At 39.4% G+C, this 14,460-nt stretch overlaps 1 long non-coding RNA gene across 3 annotated transcripts in view; it reads left to right on the top strand.

Annotated features, from left to right (window-relative positions):
• Positions 1-7,125, top strand: part of LOC129057932 (uncharacterized) — a 59,227-nt gene extending 52,102 nt beyond the window's left edge. For all 3 annotated transcript variants that reach the window (XR_008522697.2, XR_008522696.2, XR_010135953.1), the window contains one exon: positions 6,870-7,125. This is a non-coding gene — a long non-coding RNA (uncharacterized LOC129057932). The remainder of the gene's footprint in view (positions 1-6,869) is intronic.
• The last annotated feature ends 7,335 nt before the right edge of the window (positions 7,126-14,460 follow it).

The raw sequence follows: 14,460 nt of genomic DNA, 5'->3' as shown, positions 1-14,460 counted from the left end.
TCTAATCTCACAGAATTTTCCACAGAGTTCATTGAGAAGGAAATAAAATTAATTTTCATATTGTTGCAGGACCCCTCTCTGAGGCTGGCACATTGCACCATAATACATATTCGATGAGGGGGGAGGAGAAGGAAGCCTGAGGGAAGCTTTGTCTAAGTTTCTGTCTAGCAGCTGCTCTTTCTCTGCAGAATAATCTCCAATAAGGGGAAAAACGCATGGAGAAAGCAAAACATTAAAACTGCCAGGAAAGCAGAGACTCTTGTCTCCATGTAGCTTGGTTTAGTTCTTTCCTGGGAACTTAGCATTGTGGTTGTGATACCAATCCAGGTAGTTGTGTACAGTTGTGGTTCTTTGCTCTCTTGGCTGTATAATACAGGAATGTATCACCATTTACTTTTTTTTAAATCCTTTCTACTTTAGGTGGATATGTGGGTTTTCTCCAGTTTGCATCGTTATGACTAATGTGAATAATGCTGTGGTTACCAGTCTTTTACATGCTTTGGGTGCATTGATCTTGGCTGGATACCTAAAGAGTGGAACTGCTGGGTGTTAGAGTATGTGTCTGCTCAAACTTGGTAGATACTGCCAGGGGTGTTCCAAAAGAATTGTGCCAGTTTACACTTCCGGCCACAGAGTATAAGCATTTCAGTTGCTCTGAACCGTGTGAAACATTTTTATTGCCTCTATGTTTCATTTTAGCTACTCTGGTGGGTGTGTAGAGTTATATCATTGTTTCAGTTAGCGAATGCTGTGTAACAAACGATACCAAAACTTACAGGCTTAAAATCAAAACCATCTTCCTACATTGTGCAATTACATGGGTCAGCAATCTGATTTGGGTCAGCTGGGGAGTTTCTCTGCTAATCCTTCCAGGAGTCATTCATGCTGCTCTAGTTATCTCAGGGCTAAATTCGTACTGGATAGTTCACCATGGCAACACTCCCAGGTTTGACATTTGGTATTGGTTGCTGGCTCTGCCTCTCTGTCCATATTGCTCTCTTTTCCTTAAGGAGGCTAACCTGGGCATCTTTGCATGGTGATAGCAACATTTCAAGGAGGCACATAACATCACTTCTTTCACATTTTATTGGTAAAAGCAAGTGGCAAGGCCATTCCAGGTTCAAGAGTTTCTAAAGTTTTGTATTTAAATATGCTATATTTGTGAAAATAAACATTACCTTTTTATGGAAGGAGGGGCAAAAACACCTTGCAAAGGAACATACCTGCAGAGATATAAATTAATATGGCCATTTTTGCAAAATGTGATATTAATTTGCATTCCCCAGATCATTAATAGATTTTAGCACGTTTTCACAAGTTGATGGCCCTTGCATCTGCTATTCTGTGAAGTGATTAAGTCAGTGAACTCTTTGAAGGTGTTCATGATATATTTTGGAAAAATGTACTTTATTAGATATATCTGTCATATATAATCTCTGCTCTATGTGCTAGTCTTTTCATTCTCCTAACAGTGTCCTCTGCTAAATGTATATTCTCAATTTTAATGTCCTCATATTTATCAACTCTTTCTTTAAAAATAGCACTTTTGGCCAGGCATGGGGGCTCAAGCCTGTAATCCCAGCACTTTGGGAGGCCAAGGCGGGCAGGTCACCTGAGGTCAGGAGTTCAAGAACAGCCTGGCCAACATGGTGAAACCCCGTCTCTACAAAAATACAAAAATTGACCAGGCACGATGGCAGGAGTCTGTAATCCCAACTGTTCAGGAGGCTGAGGCGGGAGAATCACTTGAACCCGGGAGGCGGAGGTTGCAGTGAGCCGAAATCACGCCGCTGCACTCCAGCCTGGGTGACAGAGTGAGACTCCATCTCCAAAAGGAAAAAGCAGTTTTATTCCCTGTTTAAGAAATATTTTCCTGACAGAAATTCATGAAGATAAATTTTATGTTTTATTCTTAAAGTATTATTGTTTTGCTTTTCATATTTGCATAAACAATCCACCTGAAATTGATTTTTGTGTAAACTTAGAGGTAAGGATCAAAATTCATTACTTTTTTCTGTATGGTAACCAATTGATTTCATATAATGTATTGAATATAAAAATTTATATACACTACATGAGGGTGCCACCTTTGTCATATAATAGATGACTATATTATGCGTCTGTTTCTTGACCCTTTATTTTATCCATTTCATTTGTCTTTTTCTGCACCATTATAAAAAGTGTTATGTATTTTATTTTAAGTCTTGACATCTGATATTGCAGAATAATCTTTCTGCTCATCAAGATTGCCTGTTATTTTTGCACTTTGCATTTTTTAAACATTTTAGCATCAGTGAGTCAATTTTTTGAAACAACTAGCTAGGATTGTGATTGAGATTGCTTTGAGTATAACAATTTGGGGAGAAATAACATCTTTGCAATATGGGTTTCTCCTGTCAATGAACATGGTGTATCCCTCCATTTATATTGTTATTCTTTAATTTATAGTAACTATATGGATTATAGCAACAATACTGTGTACTCCTCAATGTGAAGGTACATATTTCATGACATTTATTCTTATTTGATTTTGTAGCTGCAATTTTATTAAGATCATTGTAAATTCACATGCAGCTGCAAAAATATATATATAATAATACAGAGAGATCCTCTGTACAATTTACCAAGTTCCCTTCAATGGTAACATTTGGCAAAAGTATAGTAATATGTCAAAACCAGAATACAATCTACTGATCTTATTAATATTTCTCCAGTTTTACTTGTAGTCATTTGTTTGGGTGTGTCTATTTAGTTCTGTATAATTTTACCATAATTATAGGATTTTGTATCCATCACCACAGTCGAGATGTTAAACCATTCAATTGCCTCGAGATTCCTTTGCACGGCTCACTTATCACCAAACACACCTTCCTCATGCTCATCTTGCTGCCTCTCCTAAGCCCTAGAAATAACTTACCTATTCCTCTTTTTTTAAATGCTGTCACTTCACAAAGTTAAATAAAGAGAATCACACAGTATGTAACATTTTTGATTTAGCATTTTTGTACTCAGAAAAATTTCATGGAGATTCATCCAGTTGTTGGATGTATCAGTAGTCTATTCCTTTTTACTGCTGATCAATATTTAATGGTATACATGTAACACAGTTTGTTTAACCATTGGCCTGTTTAAGAGCATCTTGACTTTCCAGTTCTTGGTGACAACAAATAAAACTGCTATGAACATTCACATACTGTTTTTGTGTGTGCGTAAGTTTTTATTCATTTTATTCTCAAGAGAGCTACTGCTGGTTTGTGTATGTTAATTGCATGATTAATTTTATAAGAAATGAAGAAACCATTTTTTAGTGACTGGACCATATTACATTCCCAACAAGGATGTATGAGGGATCCAGCTTCTCCCCATTCTCACCAATATTTGGCACTGTCAGTTTTTTTTTTTTTTTTTTGAGATGGAGTCTTGCTGTGTTGCCCAGGCTGGAGTGCAGCGGCGTGATCTTGGCTCACTGCAAGCTCTGCCTCCCAGGTTCAGGCCATTCTCCTGCCTAGCCTCCCAAGTAGCTGGGATTACAGGCACATACCACCATGCGTGGCTAATTTTTTGTATTTTTAGTAGAGACGGGATTTCACCATGTTAGCCAGGATGGTCTCCATCTCCTGACCTCATGATCTGCCCGCCTCGGCCTCCCAAAGTGCTGGGATTATAGGGGTGAGCCACCACACAGGGCCAGCACTGTCACATTTTTTAAAAATTACATATTCTGATAAATTTGTAGTGGTGTCTCATTGTGGTTTTAGTTTGAATTTCCTTGGTGGCTGATGGTACCGAACATCATTTCCTGGGAGCTCTTTGGTGAAATTTCTGTTCAGGTATTTTGCTCATTTTCCATATTTAACTGGTTGAATTCCTCATACAGTCTAGATATTAGTCCTTTGACTAATGTATAGTTTGCAAATATTTTCAACCAGGCTATAATTTGTCTTTCTATTGTCTTCACATGAGCTTTTGCAGAGCAAAAGTTTTTCTTTCTTTTTAATATTAATAATGCCCAACTTACCAAATTTTTCTTCTTTAACCATCTCTAAAAATTGTACTATTTTATATAGACTATTTAATCCATTTATATTTAATGTAAACAACTGATATATCTGGTTTCTTAACCTTCATCTTACTATTTGTTTTTATATTATCTTTTTTATGTTCCCTTTTGTTTATCTTCTTCTAGATTAATCAGATATTTTTATTATTCATTTTTTAACTTATTATTTATGCATTGTTTTACTTTTATTTAAGAATTTACCTTAGATATTCTAATTTGCACTCTTTTTTAAAAAAAATTCTAAAAAACACAGGACACGTGCATAACATGCAGGTTTGTTACATAGGGATACATGTGCCATTGTTGTTTGCTGCACCTACTGACCCATCCTCTAAGTCCCCTTCCCTCAACCCCCCACCCAACAGGCCCTGATGAGTGTTGTTCCCCTCCCTGTGTCCATGTGCTCTCAATACTCAACTCCCACTTATGAGTGAGAATATGTGGTGTTTGATTTTCCGTTCCTGTGTTAGTTCGCTGAGGATGATGGCTTCAAGCTTCATCCATGTCCCTGCAAAGGACATTATCTCATTCCTTTTTATGGTTGCATAGTATTCCATAGTGTAAATGTACTACATTTTCTTTATCCAGTCTATCATTGATGGGCATTTGGGTTGGTCCCATGTCTATGCTATTGTAAGTAGTGCTGCAGTAAACATACATCTGCATGTGCCTTTATAGTAGAATGACTTATATTCCTTTGGGTATATACCCAGTAATGGGATTGCTGGGTCAAATGGTATTTCTAGTTCTAGATCCTTGAGGAATCACCATACTGTCTTCCACAATGGTTCAACTAATTTACATTCCCACCGATAGTATAAAAACATTCCTCTTTCTCCACAGCTTCACCAGCATCTATTGTTTCCTGACTTTTTCATAATTGCCATTCTGACTGGCACGAGATGGCATCTCATTGCAGTTTTGATTTGCGTTTCTCTGATGATCAGTGATGTTGAGCTTTCTTTCATATGTTTGTTGACTGCTAAATGTCTTCTTTTGAGAAGTGTCTGTTCATATCCTTTGTCCACTTTTTGATGGGGTTGTTTGTTTTTTTCTTGTAAATATGTTTAAGTTCCTTGCAGATTCTGGATATTAGACCTTTGTCAGATGAGTAGATTGCAAAAATTATCTCCTACTCTGTAGGTTGCCTGTTCACTCTGATGATAGTTTCTTTTGCTGTGCAGAAGCTCTTTAGTTTAATTAGATCCCATTTGTCAATTTTGGCTTTTGCTGCAATTGCTTTTGGCATTTTTGTCATGAAGTCTTTGTCCATGCCAATGTCCTGAATGGTATTGCTATGTTTCTTAGACCACAGTGCAATCAAATTACAACTCAGGATTAAGAAACTCACCCCAAACCACACAAATGCATGGAAACTGAACAACCTGCTTCTGAATGACTCCTGGGTAAATGTTGAAATTAAGACAGAAATCAAGAAGTTCTTTGAAACCAGTGAGAACAAAGAGACAACATACCAGAATCTCTGGGACACAGCTAAAGCAGTGTTAAGAGGGAAATTTACAGCACTAAATGCCCATATCAGAAAGCTGGAAAGATCTCAAATCGACACCCTAACATCACAATTAAAAGAGCTAGAGAGGCAAGAGCAAACCAATCCAAAAGCTAGCAGAAGACAAGAAATAACTGAGATCAGAGAAGAACTGAAAGAGACAGAAACACAAAAAACACTCAAAAAAAAAAAATTCAATGAATCCAGGAGCTGGTTTTTTGAAATAAATAAATAAATAAATAACAAAATAGAGAAACCACTAGCTAGACTAATAAAGAAGAGAAAGAAGAATAAAATAGACACAACAAAAAATGGTAAAGGGGATATCACCACTGACCCCACAGAAATACAAACTATCTAATTTGCATTCTTTTTCTGCATAACAAAAAATATTGATTTTATATTTTCTCCAGTAATTCTAAAACCTCAGAACACTTTACTTGCATTTGTCAGGGCCTATTTTTGTGCTATTGTTCCCCTGAATTTTAATTCTACATGCATTATAAACTCTATGTCACATTGCTATTATTGTTGGTGTAGTATATCTTCCATCAACATCAATATACATCAATATTTTCTTACAGATATACTTCTTTCAATGGCTTTTTTTTCTGCAATTCTATGTTTCCCTGTGGGGTCATATACTTGTGCTTTAAAAAATATTTTTCTTTTCTTTTTTTGATAGAGGTCTGTTGGTAAGAAATTCTTTCAGTTTTTCACATCATTTAACTGATAGAAGAGATTTTCTCATAATGAAACCAATTCATTTTTAGCTATCACTTTACTTCTAGCATGTGTGCAAAAATATTGGAATTAAAAAATTAGATTTTGAAAAACAAGTTAATCAGTCTAAATGAAAAATTGTGCTTTATTGAGTGAAATGCAAATGTTCCTTCTGCAGATACTTTTAAAAAGACATTATCTTTGGGTGCAGTCTTCTTAAAATAACCACTAACTTTTGAAATAGATATTGACACATCTTCTGCAGACATGTCTTCTGGTTTCTAGGCGGTCATTAATAACACTTTGGCTCTAATGATTATTATGTCGGCATTTTGTGCATGCTTGTTAACATTCTCGAAACACTAATTTCTGTGCTGACTTTGTCATCAAACATTTAATGTTTTGAGCTCACTGCTGCTAAAAGTGTTTATTAAAATTTTTGAAAATATTACCAAACAATATTATTAATAAGTATATTTACAAGATGAAAAAAAGAAGTAAAAGCATTGAGACCACTCTTAGAGCCTCAATGGAAAGGCTCTTTGGTGTCTATTTATTTTTATCATTATTTTTCAGATGCACTCAACCACAGATCCTTCTGACCCGAAGGTTTATGCACCTTGAGGACTGCTGAACACTGTGACACAACTAGCTGGTGCATCTAAGAGACTGGCTGGGGCAGCAGCTTTGAATACTTCTCCAACTACCACAGAGACTGCAAGACATCCATTCAGGCACAACTTATTTTATCAGCAAGCCTTCTGCAAGCCGTTCCCAAAAAGAGAAATGAGCTGTGGCCTGGAAAGGATGAGAATAAAGGGACACAGTTTGCTGCCGGTGGTTTCAGTTTTAATCGTGCTCTACATTGGAAAACTGTGTTTACTACACACACACACACATATATATATATTTTTTTTTTTTTTTTTTTGAGGCAGAGTCTCACTCTGTTGGTCAGGCTGGAGTACAGTGGCACAATCTCGGCTCGCTGCAACCTCCGCCTCCCAAGTTCAAGCAATTTCTGCCTCAGCCTTCTGAGTAGCTGGGATTACAGGCACCCGCCACCACCCCTGGCTATGTTTGTTTGTTTGTTTGTTTGTTTGTTTTTTATTTTTAGTAGAGACAGGATTTTACCATCTTGGCCAAGCTGGTCTTGAACTCCTGAGCATATGCTTTTTATATACATTACTAGATGAAATCATGGAAGAACAGGAATGACAAGGTTCAGGTCTATGAAACCCAATCTGACTTATTTTAATGCAACTATTCATAATAAAAGTTACTAAAACATAATATCTGTTAAAATATAAATATAAAATATAAATTTTAACCAAATGGAATGCCAAGATAAAGATTTGTTGTTAACAAGGACTCACAGAACAGGATCAACAGAATGGGAAGAATGCCTGGAGAAAAGGGTCCAGGTATCAGTAAAGACATCACACCCACAGTGATCAGGTTATCAGTGAGTACCAGTAGATACCGAGTGGAAGGCAGTCAGTGTCTCCATTTATACCCAAATGTCTGGCGTGTAGTTTGCTACATGTAACTACTAAGTTGACTGTACAATCATTGCCTTTTTATTAAGTTCAGTCATTCTCAGTGATCATTCTAATCCGAGAACCCATTTATCCAGCTACTATTATAAGAGGGCACCTAGGTAGGACTGACATTTAGAAAGGTTAACATCAGATGAGGAGCACTGTCTGTGGAGTGTCAAAATTTCAGGGTCTGCCACATTTTCACAGTAGCAAAGAGAATGAAACAGGACATTAAATGTGTAGTCACAGGTCAGAGTTTTCATTCCTTTAAGAACGGAATACTTGAATAAAACAGAGAATGGGTGTGACGTTGGAAAGCTACATTGATACGTGAAGAGTCCTCACATGGCAGGTGAAGGATTAGAACACTTATCCTTAGGTGCTGTGAGCCATCGAAAGCTTGTAGGCAAGAAGCAGAACTGTGGGAGGAAGACTGAAGGAAGATTAGTGTGGTAGAGACATGGGAGCAGAACGGAGGGAAGCCTGAAGGCAGGGCCGCATATCAAAGCAGCAACAATTGTCCAAGGATGAGGCAACAAGACTAAGGGATTGTTTTTTCTCTGATATTGGATTTACTTTGTATGTTCAAATTTTACCACTGACTGGAAGTTTTGTGACAAAATAAAAATAGGCACGGCAAGTCTCACCCGGCATAAACAGATGGGGCTTCAGAAATTCTCTGTAAGTGTCTACACCTCTGTCCTTGGACCACCATTCCTTTCAATGGTGAAGACTTTGGGTCTGTTACCCTGTGAGGTTTCCCTGTGAGGTTGAAACCCATATCAAAAGTGTTGACAGTACCTGCTGTGTTGGGTGGACTTCCTCCTGAGTGAAGGTCCTCACCCTGAGTGAGTTCTTTCACTTGGAAAAAAGGAATTTGTTTCATTGGGAATGGTTCAATCTAAAACAAGGATTAAAAGTAAGGCCCCAAGCCTTGGAAAGGAGAAGAAAGGAATATTATTTTTTGAGCACTAATTTTATGGTAGCTTCACTTCTCGTTTAATTCCTCAGTATTAGAACAGAGATATTATAATACCCATCAACTGATAAAGAAATTAACATACAGTTTAAATTATGCAAGGTGATAAATCTAGTCATTGGTGGAGGGAAGATTCTAAGCAAGATGTGGTTAGTGATGGAGTTCGTGGGATTTCCATGAACAGCAACAGGAGAAAAGTAATAAAAGATCCTGTAGTCAGGATAGGGATTACACATTTGACTATATAAACCTTTTCCTTTCACTTAGGTACAACCTAGATCAATTAATTAAATGTTACCAGCAAGCCAATTACAGCAAGGCCAAGTTAGATCAAGAATGAAGCAATGTGATATTTTAGGGGTGAGTTAGTACCAGTGTCACTGTGTATGTGACCTGTGATCAATTGCTGCTTTTACTCCCCTGATATTTCTCATTATGGGCTGAGGAAATTGTTAGTTTTCCTCTTTCAAAGGAAGTCACAGGACTCAGTATCAGTCTTGTCAAGCATAATGGAGGCAGTTTGATGTTGGACATAATGATGAGGATCAAGGTAAGATGCCACAGGTGGGACCATGAGTGGGAGCCACTGAGCTTCACCAATGCACAACTCTGCTGAGGGCAGCAGTGCAAGAGGCTCTTCCTTTCTCCCCAGCTTGGTCATACTGCACCCAAATCATCATATAGGCTCTGGTTCCATTAGTGCTAATAGCCCTGCAATGCCTGACTTCAATACTGGTCACAACATCTCTGACCTTTGAAACTTAAAGTCAGTCACTGAGTTCCCCGGTTGACACTAATGCTTCCCACAAACCCTGGCTAACTTAAGGTAGTCCCAGCCATTCTTTGCTCTTGGCTGTCTCCAGTAGGATGTTCACTGACGTTACAATCCTTGGGACCCAAATTTAGGCATTGGAAAGGTGGGGGAAGAGGGTTAGTCCTGTCCTACTTCATCTTCAACTAAACAAGAAGGTGCCTACAAAAGGACATGGCTGAAACCCCACAATGTTGGTGAACAGTCTGGAGATCTGGTGGCCTGGAACCCACACCAGGAAGGAGGACTGGTTGTTAGCATTCTGAGCCCTGGGACTGCTGAGACTCTGAATAATGGGAGGGGAGTTCAGACAGAGCCGAGCCCTGTTAACAGTCCGTCTCCATGCCAGTGGGAGCATGGCACTCAGTGATTAGCGAACCTCTACTTCCACAATGCAGCGAATGCAGTTTTAATTGAAGCCATGTTTTTTTTTTACAAGTCTTTCATTGTGTCCTTTAGTGATTAAATTAATTATTCTCTAATACTTACATACTGGGCAATTTTCCAATCTTTTAGTTATAAGGAAAATATAATAAAATTACAATGAGATATCACTACACATCTACCAGAATGACTGGAGTTAGAATGCCAACTGTTGGCATAGTTACAAAGTGGAGAATTCATTCACTGCTGGTTAGAATGCAAATTGATAGAGTCACTTTGGAAAACTGTTTGGCACTGTGCACTAGAGCTAAGCATATGCACACCATATGGCACAGAAATTCACCCAACAGACATGGGTACTTACATGTCCTGAAAGATATGTTCAGACATGTTCTTAAAGACATTATGTGGAAGAGACCCCAAAGAGGAAGCAATCCTGATAAGATGGATGAATAAAGTATGGTATTTTTATACAATGGAATACTATTCACCAATGAAAATGAACAAAATAAAACTATACTCTAAAATATGGGTGAATTTCATAAACAACGTTTTCTGAAAGAGACAGACACAAAAGAGTAAATAATGATTTATTCCATTTATACAAGTTTTAAGATTACGAAAACTAATATGTGCTGTTTGAAGTTGGGACAGTGTTTACCTCTGGGAGGATGCAGGGCATAGCAGGGAGCATGTAGGGGGCTTCTGAAGTGTGGTGATTTTATGCTTTCTGTATTTCTTACATGGGTGTGTTCTCTTTGTCATAAGTCATTGAGGACTTATGACTTGTACAATTTTTGTAGATACTGCACTTCAATTTCAAAATGTTTATAAAAAGACCCATCAGTGTGCTGTATTCAGGAAACCCATCTCACGTGCAGAGACACACATAGGCTCAAAATAAAGGGATGGAGGAAGATCTACCAAGCAAATGGAAAACAAAAAAAGGCAGGGGTTGCAATCCTAGTCTCGGATAAAACAGACTTTAAACCAACAAAGATCAAAAGAGACAAAGAAAGCCATTACATAATGGTATAGGGAACAATTCAACAAGAAGAGCTGACTATCTTAAATGTATATGCACCCAATACAGGAGCACCAAGATTCATAAAGCAAGTCCTTAGAGACCTACAAAGAGACTTAGACTCCCACACAATAATAATGGGAGACTTTAACACCCCACTGTCAACATTAGACAGATCAACGAGACAGAAAGTTAAAAAGGATATCCAGGAATTGAACTCAGCTCTGCACCAAGTGGACCTAATAGACATCTACAGAAGTCTCCACCCCAAATCAACAATGATAGACTGGATTAAGAAAATGTGGCACATATGCACCATGAAATGCTATGCAGCCATAAAAAATGAGGAGTTCATGTCCTTTGTAGGGACATGGATGAAGCTGGAAACCATCATTCTCACCAAACTATCGCAAGGACAAAAAACCAAACACCACATGTTCTCACTCATAGGTGGGAACTGAACAATGAGAACACTTGGGCACAGGAAAGGGAACATCACACACTGGGGCCTGTTGTGGGGTGGAGGGGGGAGGGATAGCATTAGGAGATATACCTAATGTAAATGACGAGTTAATGGGTGCAGCACACCAACATGGCACATGTATACATATGTAACAAACCGGCATGTTGTGCACATGTACCCTAGATAGATAGGTAGATAGGTAGATAGGTAGATAGATAGATATAAAACAAATGCGATATCTTTCTCAAAAAAAAAGTGTGCATATGTATGTGTGTGCATCCATGTGTGTGTGTGCAGAGAGAGTGGGAGATTTATTTTAAAGAATATTTGTGGGGCTTTATCTCCTTATTCAATGCTTCCAGGGAATTTTGCTTGGGTGTAGCCTCCAGGCCTTTCAAGGGACACGCCCACATCAGGTAGTGGGGCAGAGGGAGGAGGGAGCATTGCCCTGACACTGCCCCAGCTACTCAGCCAGGGCACTGGGGGCTTCGGTTCTGCAGATGGTGAAGGTAAAATTCTGGCTACTACTATGCTGTTCACAGACCCCATTCTTCCTAAGAGTTTGAAGCCCACTTGAATATCCATGATCTTCAGTTGCAACATTTTGAAAAACCCCAAAAAGTCACTATGGAGTGAGTAGCGATGGGGCTAAGGGGAAAGTCTGTAATAAACCCACGATAGAATTACTTTTAGTTTCTTCAAGAAGAGACAGTTACAGGGAAGATGGATGGGGAAAAACAGAAATAATGGTGTGCTCCATCAGTGTGGGATTTGCAAAGCAATTCCTCTTTCAGTGGAGGACTTCAGTTTCTTCACGGGGAATTAATAACCATGTCAGTCTTCAGTTCAATTATGGTCAACAAATATTGCCTGCATTCCTATTATGTGCCAGATGCAATGCCAGGTGTGGAGGATTCAGATGAAGTGTGCAATTACCACTGTGATCGTGGTTGACTCCTTAGCCAAATGGATGGGCACACAAGCAAAGAGCTTGACAGTACAAATGATTTCACAGAAAGGCAAACAATTTTTGCAGGATCAATAAAAACAGCATTGGGTGACTAATTACAGATTTCTAACTAAAGTGTTTTATTAAATTGTGGCTTTCTTCCCCCACATAAACAGAGTTGGCTGTCCAGGGCTTTGGTACAGGCTCTAGGAAGCCACCTTCATTCCTTCTGCTTTACCATGTTGGTGTGTATCCTCCTTCCTCAAGGTCACATAATGGCTGCTGGAGCTCAAGCCTTTTGTCTAAGTTCCAGAGACAAGGAAAGGGAAGGTAAAAGAGCAAAAGGAAGACCCTGGCCATTTCCTTGAGCCTCCACCCAATGATGTCCCTTACATCTCATTGGCCCGTCTTACTGCAATGGTATGTGGGAAATGTAGTCTTGTATTTGAGCACTTTGACACTCTGAATACATCAGGTATTTATTACTAAGTATATCAGCTGGTCTTCAACCACAGGATCAGAACCACTATGAGTTATACAGAATAAGGGAGTAATGAACAGGTTTGGACCATTTGTAATTTTTGGAGATGGTTAAGTAGTCTATGTAAGCCTTTATCTTCATGCCTGGTATTGGTTCTGAGCCTTAAGTCAGCCTGGCCATTAGTCAGGAGGAAGACTGGAAGTGACATGAGGGATTGCAAGGACAAACTGGAAGCTATTCGCATGACTGGATCCCATAAAGACACACTGGAATCTGTGAGGATAAACTGGACCCCACATCTGTCTCTCACAGTCTTCACCCTTAATGGCATGGGTGACCTGTAGGAAAAGCTGATGCCATTTGCAAAGAAGTGATGTGTGCGCTACCCAGAACTTGGAGCAGCTGAAAGAGGCAGTCTGTTAGAACTACAGGAGCCAGGAGGCAGCAAGGCCAGCCAGCAGGGCAGAGACAAGAGTCCCCAGCCCAACAGTGTCTGGTGCCCTACATGGTACTTCAGAGCATACGCAGAGCCTGCTGCTTCATCTCTGCCTCCCAAATCTTATACAAACTCTTTTCTTTTCTGGTCAACCCTTACCCAAAACCGTACAAGAGGGAATTCAGGGAACAGTAGTTCCAATTTAGCTAAGTTGATATAGTTCAGGACTATAGTCTCAAGGTAGAGGGGATAATGGGCATGGTGCCAGCAGAGAGCCATATCTCCCACAGAAGGAGAGCAGTCAACCAGAACTGGGTTGAGAAGGATGACGTGTTTTCTAAGTGCACAGGAAACTTCTCAGATGAGAATAGCATGTGTGCCAAAGAGGAAGAAAACAGCGTGGTGTTCCACAGGCACTTCCAAATTGCTAGAGCATGTGACAAAAATGAGGTTGGAGGTGTGGGAGGAGAGGAAGCTGAGGACCATAGAACTATATTCACCTCCGTTTTATGTACATAACCTTGTAATGTCATGGAAAACATTAAAACTCCTAACACCCCTGTGTTTGCCAGGACCTTGGCCCCTTGCCAAGCATATGGGGCTCCATAAATCAGTTAGAACTGTGTCCGGGTAAGTAACAGAAATTCAAATGACAGTAGCTTAAATAGAAAAGGTGTTATTTGTCACATATTACAAAACGTCTGGGAAAACAGGGCAGGTGTGATAGCTGAGCAATGACATCGGGCCTTTTCCACACATGTGCTCTGTTATCCCTTCTGAGTGTTTCAGATTGGGTTCATTGGAAACAGATGTGAGACCAGGCATTTCCTTAAGAGGATTTACTGGGGAGAGCTTTCAGGAGATGCACCAGTTAGGACATGAGGAAGGCAGGTCCGGGCAGTGGGAGATGCTGAACAGCAAAGCAGTAACAACTCATGCCTCAGTCAATCCTAAGAAGCCTCTGGACCTGGGATGCCCCTCAGAGTCATCCCAAATGCAGGCCCTCCATATCCCACATCAGCCCAACATTGCCTGGGCTGTGGCGGCTCCTTCAGGCCAAGGGCAACCTTAAGAAGCAACACAGTTGTGTCTTCAGCTACCA

This window comes from Pongo abelii, chromosome 11 (genome assembly GCF_028885655.2).
Source record: "Pongo abelii isolate AG06213 chromosome 11, NHGRI_mPonAbe1-v2.0_pri, whole genome shotgun sequence".
Taxonomy (NCBI): domain Eukaryota; kingdom Metazoa; phylum Chordata; class Mammalia; order Primates; family Hominidae; genus Pongo; species Pongo abelii.
Note: the sequence above shows the minus strand (reverse complement) of the source record. Positions and strands in the feature narration are given on the sequence as shown.